Source organism: Anopheles darlingi, chromosome 3 (assembly GCF_943734745.1).
Source record: "Anopheles darlingi chromosome 3, idAnoDarlMG_H_01, whole genome shotgun sequence".
NCBI lineage: Eukaryota > Metazoa > Arthropoda > Insecta > Diptera > Culicidae > Anopheles > Anopheles darlingi.
In genome coordinates this window covers 52287053-52297041 of record NC_064875.1, presented here as the reverse complement: position 1 = coordinate 52297041, position 9989 = coordinate 52287053, and positions in this window count along the sequence as shown.

The following is a 9989-nucleotide window of genomic DNA, read 5'->3' as shown; positions in this document are numbered from 1 at the left end:
GACAGCACACCACCACCACCACAGTCTATCGCCTACGCCATCGTCAACGTTTAACGACTTCCATTCGACGGCCACGGGCCACCGTTCTGGGCTGTTATGGGGCTTCTGGTGTGCAGGAAAAAGTTTTCTCATTTTGCATGTCGCATAATTAGACAAGTGCACCGCATCCCGGAGCCCGAGAGCGATGGCGATGGCGGCGCCCATAAGGATGTGACGACGTGCCGGATGATGGAGGCGATGCAAATCTCAACAACCGCTGCACCACACATACACACACACACACGCGCGCGTACAGGAAGCTGGCGAAAGTGGCGAGCATAAACCACCGAATAGACACGTCATAATTGTGTGCTTAAACAAAACTTGCTCTCCTGTCCGCCTGTCCCGTGCCTCTCGGCCTCGGTTTCGTTGATGCAAGTTTGATAACAACTCGCCTGCACGGCACTGGCACCGACGCTCGACGTTGCCAACAATCGACACCTCCGAATGCAACGTCAAAGTTGGCTCTGGGCGCTAGGTTAAAGGATTTGGGTGGGTAAATATTGAAATGATGGGAAAGTTTTAATATATTCACTTCCCTTAGTTCACAGCCAGGGGAAGGCCGGGCATCCCAGGAAGAGGACACCGTCGCTTGCAGACAGATTTGATCTTTTGTAAGTTTCCGCACCATCGGTGCCCGGCACGAAAACCGCGAACCATTCTTTCTTTGGTCCACAGTGGCACCCAGTGAAGGTGACGCCAAAGCCATAAACAACAAACATGCGAAGCGGAGGCGCGAAGAAACGGATGCACCCACCGGACGCCAGGACACCGGGACACCGGGACAATAAAAAGCAGCTCAGCATCGTTATGTTGTGCAAGATATTGTGACAACGACCATCGAACTGGTTGGCACTGGCTGGCGTCTGGTTGGTGTAGTGGTTCCTTTTTTGTTGGTTTGTTTCGCTCATCGCTTCCTGTCGCTAGGACCTCTCTCTCTCAGGAACAGGACACCTTCCAAAAAACCGCCTACTAAGCAAGATCGTTCTTCTCGAAGGGCCAGACCGCACAGACCACAAACCAGGGGGGCCCCAGCTGTGTGGTGTCGGCCGTGGCCGTTGATGTGGATGTCCTTTGACCGAACTAATGTTTTTTTTTCATATATATGCTTTGCTGCGCGCCCACGCGGCGAACGGCGGGTGTGTGGTCACTCGGTACGGGTTTGCGAAGAAGGAGAAGAAACCAAACAAAGTCGCCGCCAACGTCGTTTGTCAAAAAAAAAAAAAACAGAAAAAACCGAAAGAAAAACCCGGGCTTGCTAGTGGAGCACAAAAAGTACCAACAAACTCCCGGAGCTTCCTCCACTGGTGGTGGGTTCTGGTAGCCCCAAAAAAGGAAGTTATGCCAACCCTCGGGGGTTGGGGTGTTTCACATTTTCGGGATGAGGCCTCACCGAGCACCGAAGGGCAGCAATAGCAAAACGAAACTTAGCTCGTGGATGTAATTCCTGTGCAATTCTCTGTTCACTGGTTTTTTTCTTTTTCTGCCAACTGACTGGCTGACAGTTTTTAGTTGCCATTTGTTGTGTCCCGGTCCGGACCGGTTGTGCTCTTCTGACGTTTCTTTCGCATTTTTATCTTTATTTTGCTCACGACCGGCTAGCGTGGATGCTGTTGCTCCGCTGCTCAAGTGAGTGCATATGGTGCGTGCTGACACCAGCAGGCAGCCAGGCGGTCCGTGGCCCCCGGAGGGGTAAGCCACTGCCTCGCAACTCGCCAAACTGTTGTCAACTACCTTTTCTTTTCGAATCCCCCCGGCACCGGAAACGGTGTTTCATTTTTCGCCATTTTTTATTGCTTTTCCGTTGAGTTTGAGTTGCGGGCTTACGAGGTTCGCAACGACGGACGCGTTGATAATGAATTGATGAGGGACAGCACACACACACACACACAGGCCTGGCTGCTGCTGCTGCTGCTATTGCTGGTGATGGTATTGTTGTAGTTCTCGCTTTCCGTCCGCGTTAATTTGTGTCATAACCATTGTTGACAATGTTCTGGAATGCGTTTTAAAAATGCCCGGACCAAAACCACGGGACCGATGGGATGAGGTCCGGTGCCCCCCCCCCCCCCCTCTTCCCATCTTCCCCTCCCCTACCACCAAAAAAGGGCGAAATCGAAATCGGCAAATGAGAACGCAACACAATTGTGCGCTCGAGTGAGAAGTGAGAAGATAAGCCCTGGGAAACAAATGAACGGGAAAATAACACTTGTGTTTGGTGTGCGTGTGCGTTTGGTGTGTGTGCCGGGATGTGTGCCGGGTGGGCGACGGGTTAAAGCTGATCATCATCATCATCATCATCATCATCATCGTGGGGCGCATCCTTTCGCTCTATACACGCGCTTGTGATGATGATGCCACGCCATCGCCGCCGCCGCTTCTCACTGGTTCTCGTGTGCTGAGGACGAGAATGAGCGGAGCGGAGGAGAAGCGAGAACCGGGCTCACGCCATCGCTCGAGGGCACGACGCGGGCCTGCCGGTTTCGAGATAGATAAATCCTGCTGTCAGCCTGCTGGCCCCTGCCGGAACCCCTACTACTGCTGCCGGAGCCCCGGAGTGTGAGTACAGAAGTGAGATAGCGAATGGAACACAATGGTAAAGCGACTGAAAGCGAGAGAGAGAGAGAGAGAGAGAGAGAAGGAGAGAGCGTCAGGGGCCGGGCATTAAGAAGGTAAAACTGTTTTTATCTGTTTGGACGGGATTTTACGCAAAAGCCCAACGACCACCGACCTAGTAGAGCGTAGTTGAAGTTGGGGGCGCCATGCAATGTGTCAGCAGCAGGCGGGGCACACACACACACAGGTCATGCCACACAATCTCTCTTTCTCTCTCTCTCTCTCTCTCGGTGTGTTGAGCCACGCACAAGATAGCGGCCAGTACGGGATAGGGGAATTAATATTCCATAAACTAAATCTTCACTCAAACAGTGTCCTCTCTCCCTCCCTCTCCAGCCAGCTCAACGATACGGGGTTGAAACGTGAGGGAGGCAGCGAGGCCTTCCCTTGTCGTCTCTTGCTCTACGGACCGGGTGGTGTACGACACACACAGAGAGATCGCGTCACTCTATCGATATTGCTCGCTCTTGGGCTGCTGCTGCTGCTGCTGGTCGTCGGTTCACGACCAGGACACAGGGTGGTTGCGAGAAAATAAATTGAACATAAATAATTCATCAATTAACTTTTAGTTCATCGTTTCGTTTCTTCGACTGCTTTTTTTCTGCTGCAAAACTTCTCACCCTTTCTCTCTCTCTCTCTCGACTGGTCGCTTGTCGACATAAAACTTGGTTGGCACCGGTGGCCAGACTGGCGGCGGCCGTGGGCTGGTGGAACGACCGATTGCACGGTTAGCTGAACATTTGCACCGTTTGAGCTGGAGCGCGCGCTCGGTTATGCTTGATTGGTAGCCGGCGTTCGTCTGATTGCCCACTTTGAGGTTGTTTATGGTGATTTGCCGTTGCGCTGGATGCACTGTGAGTGAGAAAGTGAGAAACGAGGAAAGTATTGATGACTCGGACCCTGGTGATCCGAATTACCAGACAAGAATTTCAGTCAATGTCAGTTAAATCCTAGAAACTTTCTTAGCAATTATTATGTTTAGTGAAATCCCTCAGAAAAGCATTTCGCGTTCGTTCAACCACTCTCTTCAACATAGTAGTAATAGCAAAGGCACAATGCGCTCGTAGTAGTAGTAGTAAATGGGGCACCCTGTGGTGGTTTCAGTGCCTACTCTACATGAAGGACGTCAATTTCGTCCCCCTTCGAGGGATACGAGGCTGATGGTGAGTTACCCTTCGCTTGCGCCACATAGATATATACAATATGCAGTGTAAACATCCTTCAACGTGCCCTCCTCTCGTCGCTCCGGTCCCTCCGGCTCTGGCAACCCCCCCCCCCCCCCCCTGGCACGCGATACGCTTCACCCCGATGACTATCCTGGACCGTCCGTGCATCTACTTTGTACCGCATGATGATGCGATCCCTGCACAGTACACTCTATCGGTCGCTTCTATGCTGTCCTATCTCATTTGCCGAGGCTATATCGCTATCGCATACCAACCCCACCTTGGACGTGGAGGGTGCTGGTGGTGGTGGAGGTGTACGCCCGCGGCATTTGACCGCGTACACACCCGGTATTTTGGCGTTCCCTTCCCTCATTCATTCGATCCTTATTTGCTGCGCCTTGTTGTCCGCCACCACCACCACCACCACCTGCGTGCCTGCTTCCTTTCTCTGGTTCCCCTCCTAACCAGCTCGCAACACATGCAGAACACAATAAACAGGAAGTGTTGCTCTCTCTTTCTCTCTCACACACACACACGCGTTCTGTGTTTACCACCATCGCACACGCGCGCGCACGGCACATGTTTTTTTTTCTTTCTTCTTTTTATGTTCCCCCTTCCTCCTTTTCAGCCCCTTGTACCATCATAATTACATTACATATTAGATGAAGCACCGGCCTCGGTCTTACGCCTCGGACCACGCGCTGTTCGCTAGCGGCTACAACATCAACATCAACAGCATCAACAACAACATGCTGATGAGGGTCGTATCCTGGAACCGGGCGCATCCTACTTATGTACGATTCTATCATCCTCGAGCCGCTCGAAGCTGTAGGTGGAGCTGTCGAAAGCATCCTGTTTTTTGGGGGTGAAAGAAAAAGAAGAATCACGACGAACAGTGAAGTCTTCCTGGCACACACACACCCACAGGCACGTGGGATTGTCCAGGGACTATCCTCTGTTTGAAAAAGAAGAATGACTTTCCTGGCTGTCGAGAGCCGGTGGCGGTGGTGGTGGTGGTGGTGCAGAGCGGAGGTGGATTGATAACAATTTAGAAGATTGAAAATTAGGCAGATTGTTGGTGATTGCAGGCACAGAAACAGGCAACTTCCCTCCCTCCCCTGGGGTGACCTGGGTGGATCTGGGACATTGGCTCGGGAGACAATTGCATTTAATTTTTGGAAAGTGTTCCCCTTCCTCCTACTCTTGCTACTAGAGTTCTCTCTCCCCCCGTCTGTGGTTTCAGTGGGAGAAGCATCGGTCGCCAGGTTTCGGTGTTTCGGATACTCCGGGCATGTGAAGGGGTTTCTCCACAGTGTGTGTGTGTGTGTGTGGGTCTGGGGATTCCTGGCAAAAGTTTCGTTTAACAAGCGAACTTCCCAGCAAAATGGAAATCCGGCGCCATCTCAACTTTTGCGGCTCAAGCGGTAAGTGTATGTGTGTGTATGTGTGCCGGCCTGTGGATATGTGGCCTTTTTCGAATAAAACAGCACTTAAGTATGTTAGGTTCAATTTCGTTGTTGATGTGGCGTGTGATTGTTCAGTTTGTAGGAGATAAAGTTTTTAGAGGAGTTTTGGAAACTTTCAACACAAGGAAGAATTCGTTCAGGTTGACTTTTTTCGCCAGCTCGGCATATGATAGCGCATTTTTTGTATGAATTGCATCGTTGATACAGCTTACTGGCCTGGTTACTATGCATAAAACATTACGATTAAGCAATACAATTTGTTATAACAGCATAGAGGTAACGTAAGTTTTCTACAATCCATGACATTCCTGTTATACCATGAATTCCCGTTAATCTCAGAATACTTGATAGCAGTCTTACTACTGTGTCCAAAAAGTAAAGTGACACGCCATATAAATTGGCCGCGTAAATAAATATCTTTAATTTTGTATTTTTTGTAGGTTGTCAGCACTGTTATTGATAACCATGACAAGTTCCACGTTAAAATATTCACTAGTGTTTAAGATACGTATTATTTTGTGAACTACTAAAAGTGAATTCTTCGTTTTTTGCCATGTCGCATGTTTTTAAGCGAAGAATTTGCATTAAAAATATTTTTCTGCTGTGAATATATCAATGCCAATGATACAGAAAGGCTTTAATGACGATACTACGTCAAAAAAAATTATTTACACTTGGTGGAAAGATTTCCAGGAGGGTTGGGAACGTTTTGAAGAGGAAGAACGCTCTAGACGACCACTAACGACAATCGATGCAGCTCACGTCCAAAAAATCAAATATTTGGTGTTGGAAGACCGTCGATTACCAACAAGAGACTTTGCTGATGATATTGGCATATCAAACATATCCGCTAATTACATTTGGAAGGATGGTTTTCATCTCAAGCGCGTCAACGCTCGATCAGGATAATGCACCATCTCACATTTCGTTGGTTTTCTGTGACTTTTTGCCAAAATTTTCACTAATATCGTTCCAATAAAACAGTATGCGCCTGATTTGGTTACATTTGGCTTCTGGCTATTAGACAAGCCCAAAATTTTGTTCCGGGGACACTGTTTTGTCACGATAGAGCAGATTCAGGCCGCTGCGAAAAAGGTGCCGAAGGCCATTCCTAAAGATGACTTTTCCACGTGTTTCGAAAACTGGAAAATTCGTCGGCATAAGTGCATTGTGTCTGGGAGGGATTATGTTGATGGCAAAAAAAATGATTTGGAAGAAAAATTAAGGAACTTTCAAAACAAATTTAATGTCACCTTATTTTTTGGACACAGTAGTATATGCCTTCAGACTCTTGGCCTACTGCTAAACATTTTTAAAACAAACCTTTTTTCTTTGCAGCCATATTTAGCGCTGAATTTTCCATTTAAACTAGAAATCATTAAATGTACTAGAAACACAAAGATAGTGGATATGCATTTCCCTTTAATTCTCGAATTGCTGGTTCTCTCAATTTAATGAATCTATTGGTTCATTTTTTTCCCCTTTCTCTAAACATTAACCAACCCAACACAGAATATTTATGAAACACCTATTAGCCGGAGCATAATCTTACCATTTCCACCATATCCATTAGCATAATTCGCTGCAACCCGTTAAGGAGTTTTACCTTTTCCTTCCTGGGGAAGTAGGCAACATCATCTTTAAACATGCACACCCGAAGGGCGAGTGAGCAGCCTCTGCATTGCATCGCCCAGATTCGCCACCGTCTTTTTCCGACCGAACTCCACGCGCTGCCATTTTGTAGTAGCTAACAACCGGCCGCCACTCCCGGTAGCTCGGTCCCGGTGCTCGCACAGTTCATAATTTCACCACAATTACGGGGTTCATTTGCTTCCGGTCGGTGGGACCGGCGCACCTCCCGGATCCATTCGCGCTCATTTGCAACCTGCTGTTGCCTCCGCCACCACCGCACCCCGTTGGAGTGTGCTTCTGGGAGTACGCGTTCGTGTGTGAAGGTGAAAAGTAGAGGTCCTTGCGCAAAAGGACGACGACGAACATCGGCTGCGGTCTCCCGTGCATTGCGAAGTGGATTGTTTCGCCTGATGGATGATAGTAATTGCACGACAGGTTCACCTTTCGCCGACATTCTTCCACCCGGCCGGCCGGCCAGCCCTAGCTCCAGCGATGCATTAGTAATGGAGGGCGTAAATAATATCGATTGCTGCCGCTGCTGCTGCCTTAACCCAATCCAAGGAACGCACGGCTACCGGGCTAGGCTTTGTTCATTAGACAGCAGATGGTGGCCGTACGCTGCAGCAAATGTGCTTTCTTGGACGAATGCCACATTCTCAAGACGCGGCTGCACCTCCACTCACACACACACACTTATTCTGACCCGTTCTAGCCAGGGGTGGAGGAGTTATGAGAATGAAAGGTGAGCTACATCGAGACCCTGGGGGGCCTTACCTGGGAAGAGAGGGCGGCCGGGTCGGGAAGGTGCACCATGCACCGGTGATAAATGGCCGTATCTGTTTTGCATAATTATTAATCTGCAGCGCATGAATTATTATAATGACCAGTGGCAGGCCCCCGGAATCGAAGGTCCCGCAGGTGGTGGTGGTGGCGGTTCAAGTGCTTTGGGATTTGAACAGAGTTGGTGGGTGGGTGGGTGGACGGATTGAATTGGCAAAACAGGAGGAAAACTGAGGAGCAGCGACATCATCGGAAGCCTAATTTGGAATTGTTGCATTTGAAGGAGCTGAGTTTGGTTTTCAATTATGATTATGCGGGGAAGCATGCACGCATCGTGCAGCACCAACAACCGCCCGGGAGCCCGGTGAGCAGCATTAATCCTTCGACAATTTCGCTCTGATGATTCGCTGATGATTGGTGAAATACATTGTACGCATTAACGCGGTCTTGGCCAACATCCAAATGTTGTGCACAGTTGCTGGAGTGTCTTCAAAGACACTCGAGAGCTCAAGATGAGATAGTAAGAGTGCAGTGGAATGCTCGGAATGCATACACTCGAACGAAATCAACTGTCAGTGGCTCAACTTCAAGAGGGTCTAATCGATATCTGATCTAATAGGTCATAAATTTAGTTTAAAAAAACATTTATGCTACTTTCAGACGAATGCAGACACTTTGAGTTCAATTGTCCGATTATGGTGTCTGGAGCCACGACACAAATACCAACTTAACTATGCGTCTGTTACGACGGTTCTGCAACTTTGTAAAGCGACAAATGTGAGTTCATTGTTCAATCGAACGAGCTACAAACGAGCGAGCATTTGAACACCACAAAACCCCGCCATCATTTGACTGTCTGCAACGGTTCGCACTAGAATCTATCCATCCGGGAATCGCATCTTCCCGCCACCCCCGCAGAAAAGAAGCCATCGAGCACGCAATCGAGCGTGGCGTAAGTGGCCACCGCTGGCAAATGGCTACTATCAACGGGACACCGTAGGGCCTGGCTCGGTTTAATGAAGATTTAAACTGATTCCTGAAGCCCGTGCGAACACAGAAGTCGTCTAGCTGGCGGTAGTTGCGCCAAGTTAAACAGACAAAAAACATGGACCTAGAACAAAGTGCGCAATTAAGGTGCAACGTGAACCACGGTGAAAGCCCGGAAGGAGGAGATAGCTATTTGCATGCTGCGAACTCGCATCGAGGACGACGCAAGACGAACGGAACGGAACGGATTGGGTTCTTTTGCGACGAACGAAAAAAAAGGAGGATTTTTCCCACCTCCCTTCCCGATTTCCTTTTTCCCTTTTTATTACTACTTCATCTCGTAGCTCAAGTCGTCACCGGTCGTCGAAAACCGTCGTGTATCATCTCGCTTCGAGTGTGTATCGGGAGTTCGATCGGGTTTCGATCTCGCAGGGATATGCTGCTGCTGCTGCTGCGGTTGCGGACAACCGAGAACGCCGTCCAAGGAACGCATTGGCAGCTCACAACATCCCAAACGCACCACACAACGCACACAGGCACACATACGCACACAAGAACACGGAGGACAAGATGCAGAAAATAAAGCGCCAGAAGAGCAGCAACTCGAGAATCTCGAGCACCTCGGAACGGTGTAGCAGAAGAGAACCGCAAAAAGAAAGAGAGAGAGAGGAAGCAATGTTTCCGGTTCGTTGAAGCCGCGATCCGTCGCCTTTGCTGCCCCTTGGCCCCACAGACGTCGCGCGCGTTTTTGTACCGGTTCATTGGAGTTCCTAGTGGCAGGTCTTCTTTCTCTTCCGCCGCTTCTTTCTGTCGTTTTCTTCCTCTCTCAGCACTCGGAAAAGGGCTTAAAAGAAGGAGGAACAAATGGGGACAGAAGGAGCGGAAGGATCTGGAGCCCACACCGCCGCCGCTGATGTCTTGTCCACCGTGTGATCCGTGGCCGTGGTGGCCTCCTGGTAGAAACCATTGGTTCATTTCCATTGAATGCGGTATACTCCTTTCCTTGTGTGTGCGCGCCCGGAGTGTGGAGATTCTATTTGAGCTCAATCTCGCGGGCCCTTGAGCGAAGAAGTGTGGGGGAAGAAGGGGTGGGGATTGTCGCAGGAGTACCTTTAAGCGGCTTCGCGGCCGCAGCTCGGAAAGAACGCGAACCTCAGCAGCAGCAGCACAGCAGAAGAGGAGAAGAAACTAAGAAGCTTAAGGCCAATGATGATGATGATGATGATTGCGAGAGGTGCGTTGATGCGGAAGAGGAGGAGTGGAGGAGGGGGTAGTGGAGATTGATAATTTATGCAAAAAAGTGATA